Below are 12,415 nucleotides of genomic sequence, written 5' to 3' on the forward strand. Positions count from 1 at the left end.
GTTGTGGATAATTTAATTCATGATTTTGGATAAAAAATGATTTTAGATGATGTTGCTATCATTAGATAATTTACAGTTTCCATAGACTATAAGGCTATATATAAAATGATAGAATATTAGGGCCACAGAGGGGAAAAAACACAAGTCATAATATTGTAACCAGTTGTTTTAAAGGAGGACAGTTGTTAAAATGACAGATGTGGGGCATTTCGTGAAATGTACTTCAGTATGGTTTCATAAACAAAGACATGCTGATGTGCCAGAATATTAAGTATCACATTGTCATAAGTATCAAAACTGTAAAAACAATATGTAGCTTTTCTGCAGAAAGAACCAGCCTCATAAATTTATGACTTTATCCTTTTTCTTCAGTGTGGCCCTAGTACTCTGTCATATAAACAAATACACATTCCATATGAATAAAAAACACAATGTGTAACATTATGTTCCTTTATTGAATAAGGACAAAACAAAGCAGGTAAACCATCAGCTCCTTTCGAAACTGAAGTCACAGTGACTCTACAAGATGGAAAGCACAGAATCCAAGCATATTATACAAAATGATACATACACATTCAAAGGTCTGTATATAACACACCCTGCATGTCTGCACACTAAAATAAATGCAGGACAAATCCATACAATCAACTGAACAGACAAATGAATGATGCAGTAGCCTCCCTGCAGCCTTGTATTACACACAGTATACCGCACAAACATCATAAGAGGCAAATTCGTCAAAAAACGAAACCAAAAAAACCCAAATTCCTCTGCCACCGCAGGACATATTTAACCAAAATTGAAAGCACACATACTAACTAAAATAATTCAACACATATTGTCCCTCAGCAGCCGACCACTGTCGTCATCAGGGAAGATTGCCGGATTGTCCCAGTCCATGGCTGGTGGCACTCTGGGGGCCTCTCCTTCCTCAGGCAGCCACATTGTGGAGGACAGCACAAGCCACAGTAATATCACATGCCCTAACAGGGCTGACCCTTAATTTGTGAAGGCAGTGAAAGCGTGCCTTCAGGAGGCCAAAGGTCATTTCAACTCTGGCCCTGGTCCTGGCATGGGCATGGTTGTAGGCCTGCTGTGCTTCCTGGGGTCTGTGAAAGGTGTCAGGAGAAAAGGCTGGCAGCCATACCCCTGTCTCCCAGCAACACACCAGAGAATTCACCTGTCAACACAAAATCTCATCATTACTACCTCATAAACACAGTGATATTCTTGACACAGCCATGATGGTTAAATAAGGGTTGGGTGGCTTACCTTGTGATAGGCACTGATAGATTTCAGAGGCCCGAAAGATTCTGGAGTCATGGACTGAGCCAGGCCATTTTGCCACAACATTGCTGATCACACAGTCAGCATTGCAGACCATCTGAAATCATAAGATGAGAATATTACACCAATCAATGCACATCACTGGCAATGCAGAGTGTTCGTCAATGGACAATATCAAAAAGTTATGTTCACCTGAACATTAATGCTGTGAAAGGATTTCCTATTCACAAAATCGCCCATGGGCACCTGAGGGGGCTTTTATCCTTATGTGTGTGCAGGCCACTGCACCAATGACATTGGGGAAACCTGTCACACAAAGTAATGAGTATCCTACTATGTGTAACAGTTGTCCTGTAATGTAGATCCTCTTACCTGCAATCCTATAGAACTCCTCTTTGATGTCACAGAGTCTTCTGTGGCCAGGGAAGGAGATGAAGACATCTGCTAATGCTTTGATAGCCAGACACACACTCCTTATTGTGCGGCAAATTTGGCCTTGTTCAGCTGTTCTGCATCCCCCACTGAGTACAGGAAGGCTCCACTTAGCAAAAAAGCGCAAGGCCACACAAACCATTTGCTCCACACTCAGTGCATGGCTCCGTGCAGTGCGGTGCTTAATCCTGGGACCCAGTAGTCGCATAGATACCTGATGCCATCTGCAGAAAACCTGTATCTTTCATATAGATGGTCATCAGGGAGGCCAGTGGGTCCAACCGGTCCCTGAAGACCCTTTCTCGCCTGAAGGCTCTCCTCAGCACAAGTGCTTCTTCATCCACCACATCTCGCACGAATGGCATGCCATTGTCAGAGCAGAAAGGAACACACAATTTTGGGCCTTCATATAGGCTAGTGGCCACACCTGGTGCTGGGGGGTGGGCAAAAGAGGGCGATGCCTTATAACGATGACTTGTTGTACTGATTGCTGGGAAAATAAAAAAAACTTAGAAAGAATGCCACCGTCCTGTGTGCTCACAATAAGAGCTCATATGTCATGGCTCACTTGACTTTACGAGAATATACCTAATTTTATTTTTGAGCTGTGTCATCTTCTTGGAGCTGGGGAGGAAAGAAAAATAATGATTAATACATTGTGTTACAGTTAGCATACAGTGTACATTGAAGCATATCTCACCTCCCTCTCAAGTTTTTTTATTTCAAGGTCCAGTTTCCTAATTGTCCTCTTTTTTATTTCGGACTCCTGTGCAAGATTTTCCATCTTTTTCTTCTTGTACTGAATGTCTATGTCTGCCAGTTCTATTTGCGCCGGAGGTGGTTGCCATACAACTTTCTGATAGCTTGTGAGCTCTGTGAACACAATACAATTAGCGCAGCTGGAATTTGGCAGGATGTGGTGTCCTTTTATTAATACGCACTATGTTGCCAGGCTGGTTTTCCCACTGTATAGCATCTGGGTCCTGTAAAATAAATTAGATTTTTGATTTTGATGAGGACTCCTCACCATTGTAGAGTAAATAGTACTTCACAGTCTTAACATGATACCTCATGCCTTCTGGAATCCAGAGAGATGGTCTCCTCCTCATCATCGTCTCCATCATGTGCTGTTGCTGCTGCACTGGGCCTTCACCCTATCACATTTAATCGGATTCATATTGAAGCTAGTAGACAAGACATGCCAGGCCTACAGTATGCCTTTGATGGAGTACTCACTGGATCAGCATCGTGGTGCTTGTGCTGGTGGCTCTAACAGGAACACAGTGCTGCCAGACACTGCAAGGCAATAGGTAAACCAAAGTCAGACAGTCCAAATTGATTTCAATATGAATGTGGTTGTATCCCATGTAGAGATGAAGGACATACCTTGAATGAAGCGGGTGGCATCTTGGGAGGAACCTATGCTCGTCTTCTTCCCCCCAGGGATCCCTCTAACTGAGCGACGGGCCTTGCCTTTATTTAGCTCCAAGGCCATGTCCTCTGCTGGGGTAAGGTCAGCCTTTGGTGACCCACCACGCCCTGTGCTTGGTCTTGGGTATTCTTTTTCACTGCTAAAACAGTACAGACAATGTGTGAGCAGGCACCTTTGGGTACAATATATTGCTTGTGCTTTGTTAAATATTAGTCAGGGACCATACCATTCTGCAGAATGTTCTTGTATTTGATTTGACCTGCTGCCATGTCCTTTTGGCCCGTTCAATGTTTAATCTACACACCACACACACACACACACACACACACATTTAATGGAGTCACACTGCAAAAAATTACTTGGTATTTTTGTCGTGTTTCAGTAAAAATATCAAAAAATTTATCATAGCTTTATACAGTGTGATGGAGTTACTTTACACAATTTCACTATATCTGCAGTGCATTTCAATTAAAAAATTAACCGTTTCAAGGCGGGTGCAGTTCATGTCGACCCATAGGACACATACAGAGCTTTAAACTGATCTGAGAACAGAGTCTAGTTTTCAGACGTTCGCAGTTCCTGTAATGAATCTCGCTGCAGAATGAGTTCTGTTCCACCCACAGACATAATTCAAACGGTTTTAGAAACTAGAGATTGTTTTCTATCCAATAGTAATAATAATATGCATATTGTAYGAGCAAGAATTGAGTACGAGGCAGTTTAATTTGGGAACGCTAAATGTCGAAGTTGAAACAGCACCCCCTGTAGTGACAAGAAGTTTTAATATTAAATGTTCCACCAAAAACAATAAACAACTCAACGAACGTAAAGCTAGGAGTGCAAACACATGCAACAACCAAAGTCAAGATCCCACAACTGAAGGTGGGAAAAAGGGCTGCCTAAGTATGATCCCCAATCAGAGACAACGATAGACAGCTGCCTCTGATTGGGAACCATACTCGGCCAACAAAGAAATATAAACATAGATTTCCCACCCTAGTCACACCCTGACATGCCAAATAGAGAATATAAAGGATCTCTAAGGTCAGGGCGTGACAGGTGGTGGTAGGGTGATGGTTTGGGGATGCTTTGCTGCCTTAATAGTAGGAACCATGAATTCTGCTCTGTATCAGAGAATTCTACAGGAGAATATCAGGCCATCTGTCTGTGAGCTGAAGCTGAAGCTGAAGCGCAGCTGGGTCATGAAGCAAGACAATGACCCAAAACACACAATCAAGTCTACATGAAAATGGCTAATAAGCAACACTTTTCAAGTTTTGGAATGGCCTAGTCAAAGTCCAGACCTAATCTCAATTGAGATGTTGTGGCAGGACTTGAAATGAGCAGTTCATACTTGAAAACCCACACATGTCGTGAAGTTAAAGCAGTTCTGCATGGAAGAGTGGACCAGAATTCCTCCACAGTCACGTGAGAGACTGATCAACAACTACAGGAAGTGTTTGGTTGAAGTCATTGCAGCTAAAGGTGGCACAACCAGTTATTGAGTGTATGGGGACAATTACTTTTTCACACAGGGGCATTGGGTTTTGCATAACTTTTTTAATGAAATAAATTAAATAAGTATGTAATTCAAATAAAATCACATTTATTTATATAGCTCTTCTTACATCAGCTGATATATCAAAGTGCTGTACAGAAACCCAGCCTAAAACCCCAAACAGCAAGCAATGCAGGTGTGGAAGCACGGTGGCTAGGAAAAACTCCCTAGAAAGGCCAAAACCTAGGAAGAAACCTAGAGAGGAACCAGGCTATGAGGGGTGGCCAGTCCTCTTCTGGCTGTGCCGGGTGGAGATTGTATCAGAACATGGCCAAGATGTTCAAATGTTCATAAATGACCAGCATGGTCAATTAATAATAATAACAGTAGTTGTCGAGGGTGCAACAAGTCAGCACCTCAGGAGTAAATGTCAGGTGGCTTTTCATAGCCGATCATTGAGAGTATCTCTACCGCTCCTGCTGTCTCTAGAGAGTTGAAAACAGCAGATCGGGGACAGGTAGCACGTCCGGTGAACAGGTCAGGGTTCCATAGCCGCAGGCAGAACAGTTGAAACTGGAGCAGCAGTACAGCCAGGTGGACTGGGGACAGCAAGGAGTCCTCATGCCAGGTAGTCCTGAGGCATGGTCCTAGGGCTCAAGTCCTCCGAGAGAGAGAAAGAAAGAAAGAAAGAAAGAAAGAAAGAAAGAAAGAAAGAAAGAAAGAAAGAAAGAAAGAAAGAAAGAAAGAAAGAAAGAATTAGAGAGAGCATTCTTAAATTCACACAGGACACCGGATTAGACAGGAGAAATACTCCAGATATAACAGACTGACCCTATCCCCCCGACACATAAACTACTACAGCATAAATACTGGAGGCTGAGACAGGAGGGGTCAGCAGACACTGCAGACACCCATCCGATGATACCCCCGGACAGGGCCAAACAGGCAGGATATAACCCCACCCACTTTGCCAAAACACAGCCCCCACACCACTAGAGGGATATCTTCAACCACCAACTTACCATCCTGAGACAAGGCCGAGTATAGCCCACAAAGATCTCCGCCACGGCACAACCCAAGGGGGGGCGCCAACCCAGACAGGAAGACCACGTCAGTGACTCAACCCACTCAAGTGACGCATCCCTCCTAGGGACGGCATGGAAGAGCACCAGTAAGCCAGTGACTCAGCCCCTGTAATAGGGTTAGAGGCCATGGTTCGTTTTTCAGAAAAGCTACAAAACTCAGCTAACTTTAGCCATCGCTAGCTAAAATAAGTCGCCTTGTGATATCAAATATCACATCAAACCAAATAGCTGAGTTCATTATTTTTGAATGTTATTACTCAAATGTCAGAATGTGAATTTAAAACATAGTTTTTTAAAGCAATGTTATACACTGAGTGTACAAAACATTAGGAAACACTGCTCTTTCATGACAGACTGACAGGTGAAATCTATAATCCGTTATTGATGTCACTTGTTAAACCCACTTCAATCAGTGTAGATGAAGGGAGGAGATTTGTTAATGAAGGATTTTTAACCTGAGACAATGGACATGGATTGTGTATGTGTGCCATTTAGAAGGTGAATGTGCAAGACAAAATATTTAGGTGCCTTTGAACGGGTGTATGGTAGTAGGTCCAGGCGCACTGGTTTGAGTGTGTCAAGAACTGCAACACCGATGGGTTTTTCACGCTCAACAGTTTCCCGTGTGTATCAAGAATGGTCCATCAGCCAAAGGATATCCTGCCAAGTTGACACAAATATGGGAGCATTGGAGTCAATATGGCCAGATCCTTGTGGACGCTTTCGACACCTTGTAGAGTCCATGTCGACGATTGAGTCTGTTCTGAAGCAAAATGGGGGGAAGGGGGGGCTTTGGATGCAAAGACAGATCCTCCATAGCTCTAATGATGGTTTAGCCATGTTTTAGGACTATGAAGTGTTTGTTTACAATTACATCGTTTACAAACAATGGAGTAAGTAGGCTTATATTTTGGGTTCTGATGAGTACGACTAAGCTCATGGGGCATTTATAGGTATATTCTTTAAGAATAAATGGTATATACACTACGCGTCAAACGTTTTAGAATACCTACTTATTCAAGGGTTTTTCTTTATTTGTACTATTATCGACATTGTCGAATATAGTGAAGACATCAAAACAATGAAATAACACATATGGATCATGTAGTAACCAAAAAGTGTTAAAAAATCAAAATATATTTTATATTTGAGATTCTTCAAATAGCCACCCTTTGCCTTGATGACAGTTTTGCACACCCTTGAACATTCTCTCAACCAGCTTCACCTGGAATGCTTTTCAATAGTTTGAAGGAGTTCTGAAATATGCTGAGCACTTGTTGGCTGCTTTTCCTTCACTCTGTGGTCCAACTCATCCCAAACCATCTCAATTTGGGTTGAGTAGGGGAATTGTGGAGGCAGTCATCTGATGCAGCGTTCCATCACTCTCATTCTTGGTAAATAGCCTTACATACCTGGAGGTGTGTTTGGGTCATTGTCCTGTTGAAAAACAATAGATATTCCAACTAAGCTCAAACCAGATGGGATGCATATACTGCAGAATGCTGTGGTAGCCATGCTGGTTAAGTGTACTTGAATTCTAAATATAATCACTGACAGTCACCAGCAAGCACCATCACACCTCCTCCTCCATTCTTTCACGGTGGGAAATACACTTCCGTTCACCACGCCGCTTCTCACAAGACACGGCGGTTGGAACAAAAATCTCCAATTTCGACTCAGGACCAAAATACACATTTCCGGTCCAATATCCATTGCTCGTGTTCCCTGGCCAAGCAAGTCTCTTCTTATTATTGGTGTCCTTTGTAGTGTTTTGTTTGCAGCAATTCGACCATGAAGGCCTAATTCACACAGTCTCCTCTGAACAGTTGATGTTGACATGTGTTGTTACTTGAATTCTGAAGCATTTATTTGGGCTGCAATTTCTGAGGCTGGTAACTTGAATGAACTTATCCTCTGCAGCAGAGGTAACTCTGGTGTTCCTTTCCTGTGGCGTTCCTCCTGAGAGCAGTTTCATCATAGCGCTTGATAGTTTTTGCAACTGCACTTGGAGAATTGAAATGTTCTTGAAATTTTCCGGATTGACTGACCTTATGTCTTAAAGTAATGATGGACTGCCGTTTCTCTTTGCTTATTTGAGCTGTTCTTGCCATAATATGGACACAGTCTTTTACCAAATAGGGCTATCTTCTGTATACCCCTACCTCGTCACAACACATGATTGGCTCAAACACATTAAGAAGGAAAGAAATTCCAAAGAAGTAACACCTGTTAATTGAAATGCATTCCAGGTGACTACCTCATGAAACTGGTTGAGAGATGCCAAGAGTGTGCAAAGCTGTCATCAAGGCAAAGGTGGCTATTTGAAGAATCTCAAATATAATAATTGGTTACTGCATGATTCCATATGTGTTATTTCATAGTTTTGATGTCTTCACTATTATTCTACAATGTAGAACATAGTAAAAATAAAGAAAAATCCTTCAATGAGTAGGTGTTCTAAACTTTTGACGGTAGTGTTATAATTAATTAAAAGTCCAAAAATGGATCCACCAGTCACAGATTACCCATTTAACCTTTAAAAAACCTGCATGTGTTATGTCTGCAGTGCCAAGATCTCTCTCCCTCTCCCCCTCTCTTTCCTCCTCCCTCTGCTCTTTGCTCCTCCCCCTCTCTCTGTCTCCCATTCTCTGCTCCCTCTCTCCTCTCTTTCCCTCTCTCTCTCTGGCTTCTCCGCCTCTCTTTCTTTCTACAGACAGAGGGGAGAGGGAGATTAGTATCAAAGAATACTGTTTTCCCTTTTGATTGGTGAGCTCAACCATCGGCAAAGTATGTAAACAAAGTGTTTCTTTAGATTTCGGAGTCCCATGCAGCTACCGTATATAGCTCAAAGTCATTATATTTTTGGTAAAGTAATAAAGAAGATGAGTTTTGTGGGGGTAAATGTTCCTAAGCTGATTTAACTATGGATATATTTTACAATATGAAAAGTCTTGTTCATTTACATTTCATGGATTCACATATGATATCATCATATTTGTATATGTTTAGTATACTTTTAGAAAATCTAGAATCTTCCATAGGAGAACCCTTGGAAGAACCTTTTCTCTAACCCTTTTTTTATCAGTGTACATCTATGGGGTGAAAAGTGATATCAGTTGGCACTTACCTACATTATTCAAAATATTGCCATCTTGTTAGATAATGAATACAGCAATTGCGAAAGCAGTGTAAAAGGGCTGTCAGCTCTTAGGGGAAGTTCACTATTTACAACTGAATGTTAGATGGTTTCCACCTTGAACTATGTGCCAGGAGAAACTGTAATCCTTGGTTCAGTTCTTTAAACAGCCACTACAAACTTCAGCTAACTTCAGCCACTGCTATCTAAAGTAGCTTATTGTAAGCTTTAGTTTCAGTTATAATTATTTATGTTTACACTGTTAAATATTTATGTATGCATATTGTGTTTGTGTAAGTAACATCCTTAAACCTTTTGGGTTGATTCTTTTCTCTTAAAATGATTTAGTTTTGTTATTAACTAAGCTCTTTCTCTTAATATGATTCGTTTTGTTATTACTAAGCTCTTTTCTCTTAATATGATATAGTTTTGTTATTAATTAACTAAGCTCTTTTCTTTACATGATTTAGTTTTGTTATTAACTAAGCTCTTTTCTCTTATATGATATAGTTTTGTTATTAACTAAGCTTGTAAATGAACCAAGTAGAGTGAAAAGTCTTTCCTTTTTTCCTTAACAGCATCGGTTTCTCCAAAGAAGTTATATATAGTGTGTTGTACTTAATTATGTGGGTCAACACAATCAACAGGCATCACCAGACAATGAAGCCATCGTTTATGAGGACAAGTGTCTCTACTATACAGAACATGAATTAAGTGGGATGTTTTTGAAAGCAATGTTTATAACCAGTATTCCAATCCATTCAGCTGTGTCAAAAGCCTTGTTTTTACCTGCTGCTGTTATGCATCCTTGGTCCTGATGTTGTAGACATTCTGAATTAGACACATTTCAGATCTGTCTACTCATGGTTTTAAAGTGTTCTCTTCCGCCCACTTGTTGTATTGTGACCAGATTTCCTTGTCCATCCCTGCATGCAAATTTGTCTTATTTTTAAATATTGATTATATATTTTTAAAATAATTAGAGCGTTCAAAACCCCTAGTTGAAAAATCTGTCGATCTGCCTTAGAAACATTAACCCAATTTGCTCCAGGGTTTCTGTTAATAATGGCGGATCCTGGCCTTGACCGACTCTCTGAGGGTGTCTCACGGGAGTGGGATATGCAAAAATACACATTCTCATTTCAAACACACATTCATACAGGTTACACACGTGTGAACAGGAAAATAAGCACCCCTATTTACACTGGGAGATATCCAGACAGATGCGTAACATTGTGATCTGATCAATGTTCCTTTGATTGTCCGCGGTCTTCAAATGTGGGCACATCAGGAAAAAGGACACATCTAGCACATATATAATAGGGCTTACTTCTTTCGCTATGAGGATGGAAGAGCGTGGTTGTGGTTGAACTTTTGAAACTGTATTCTGTCTGCATGCACCTCTCTTTCTCTCCTGCTTTGTTCACTCCCCTTCACCGTCTGAGACAACTGGGTAGTTTACATGCGTTCACACCTCCATTTTTTTGACACTCCAGTCCTATCAGATCTGTGAGGGAGTCAATGAGAGCAGATCCTCCTGAATAGAAACGAAGCAATGCCACAACGCATACATTTTTTCCACGAACACGCAGCAGAAGGTAAATCCTTCTTCTGCTACTCTTTCGTCTACGTGAGGTTACAATATTTTGCATTTCCTGGGATGCCCTAGCTTGTTGGTCCACCCTGAGGAGTGAAACGCTCTGTCACCACGTCAGAGACGAGCCAGCCAGCATCAGACTTGTGTGTGTGTGTGGGCACGCGTGTATGTGTGCCTGTGTATGTGTGGTGTGTGTGTGTGTGTGTCTGTGTGTGCAGGGAAACACTTAATCCTTTCAGATGTCCTGGATAAATCTGGTCCTCATTCCAATCTTCTTATGCATCTAGTGGACTATTTGGGTATAGGACATACTGTGTGTTGTACTTATTACTGACCAGAGATATGGGGCAATCAGACAGACAGAAAACACTTTGACAAAGAACACACAGCCAGACAGAACACATTGACAAACTACACAGAGCCAGACAGAACACTTTGACAACAGAAACGGAGCAGACAGAACACTTGACAAACAGAACACAGAGCAGACAGAACACTTTGACAAACGAAACGAGCCAACAGAAACTTTGACAAACAGAAACAAGCCAGACGAGAAACTTTGACAACTGAACACCAGAGCCAGACAGACAGTTGAAACTGAACACAGAGCCGACAGAACCTTGACAAACAGAACACAGAGCCAGAACACTTTGACAAACTGAACACAGAGCAGACAGAACACGTTGACAAACTGAACACAGAGCCAGACAAGAACACTTTGACAACTGAACACAGACAGCACAGAACACGTTGACAAACTAAACACAGAGTCAGTTAGAACACGTTGACAACTGAACACAGAGCCAGACAGAACACGTTGACAAACTGAACACAGAGTCAGACAGAAACTTTGACAAACTGACACAGAGCCAGACAGAACACGTTGACAAACTGAACACAGAGCCAGACAGAACACTTTGACAAACAGAACAAGGTCAGACAGAACACGTTGACAAACGAACACAGAGTCAGATAGAACACTTTGACAAACTGACACAGAGCCAGACAGAAACTTGGACAAACAGAACCAGAGCCAGACAGACACGTTGACAAACTGAACACAGAGCAGACAGAAACTTTGACAACTGAACACAGTCAGACAGAACACATGACAAACAGAACCAGAGCCAGACAGAACACTTTGACAAACTGAAACACAGTCAGACAGAACATTTAGATGATTAAGAGCCAGATGGACACTGAGCTAATAGTAGAACACAGAGAGACAAAGCTGTATTCAGACTGGGTTCATGGTCCATAATCTTGTCATAAATGTACTATAAATTTATATTTAACAAAATGTAGTCAACAACAACCAAAAATAGCAAATTTTGAGGGATAATTTTGCATACCTGAATTGATAAAGACTTTATTGATTACTAAGAAGTAATTCAGTGTCACAGCAGAATAGGCTTGGTAGGAAAATACAGTGCTGTGAAAAGTATTTTCTGCTTTCTAATTTGCTCTAGTTTTGCATATTTTTGATACTGAATGTTATCAGATCTTCAACCAAACCCTATATTGATAAAGGAACCTGAGTGAACAGATAAACAACAAGGTGTTGTGATTTCAAGTTTTACTGCTAACCTACAAAGGCATTACATGGGCTTGCTCTACCTATCTTTCGATTTTGTCTGCTGTACATACTACACGTACGCTAAGGTCACAAGACGCGGCCTCCTAATTGTCCCTAGAATTTCTAAGCAAAAGTGGAGGAGGGCTTTCTCCTATAGAGCTCCATTTTTATGGAATGGTCTGCCTACCCATGTGAGAGACGCAGACTCGGTCTCAACCTTTAAGTCTTTACTGAAGACTCATCTCTTCAGTAGGTCTATTGATGAGTGTAGTTGGCCCAGGAGTGTGAGGTGAACGGAAAGGCTCTGGAGCAACGAACCGCCTTGCTGTCTCTGCCTGGCCGGTTCCCTCTCGCAATGGATTCTGCTGCCGT

At 41.6% G+C, this 12,415-nt stretch overlaps 2 long non-coding RNA genes across 3 annotated transcripts; both read right to left on the reverse strand.

The window, feature by feature from the left end:
* Positions 1–926: 926 nt before the first annotated feature.
* On the reverse strand, positions 927–1,798 carry LOC139023817 (uncharacterized). The gene is made up of 3 exons (XR_011475016.1): positions 1,660–1,798; positions 1,273–1,384; positions 927–1,180 (listed from the first exon to the last, which is right to left on the reverse strand). It is a non-coding gene; the product is annotated as an uncharacterized lncRNA (long non-coding RNA).
* A 398-nt stretch (positions 1,799–2,196) lies between these two features.
* LOC139023850 (uncharacterized) lies at positions 2,197–2,865 on the reverse strand. 2 transcript variants are annotated; one of them, XR_011475040.1, is made up of 4 exons: positions 2,788–2,865; positions 2,420–2,702; positions 2,308–2,343; positions 2,197–2,209 (listed from the first exon to the last, which is right to left on the reverse strand). It is a non-coding gene; the product is annotated as an uncharacterized lncRNA (long non-coding RNA). The 2 variants fall into 2 exon arrangements; XR_011475039.1 differs by lacking the exon at positions 2,197–2,209 and having other exon boundaries at positions 2,247–2,343.
* Between the last annotated feature and the right edge of the window lie 9,550 nt (positions 2,866–12,415).

The sequence above is a fragment of the Salvelinus sp. IW2-2015 genome, linkage group LG37, assembly GCF_002910315.2.
Source record: "Salvelinus sp. IW2-2015 linkage group LG37, ASM291031v2, whole genome shotgun sequence".
NCBI classification, from domain to species: Eukaryota; Metazoa; Chordata; class Actinopteri; order Salmoniformes; family Salmonidae; genus Salvelinus; species Salvelinus sp. IW2-2015.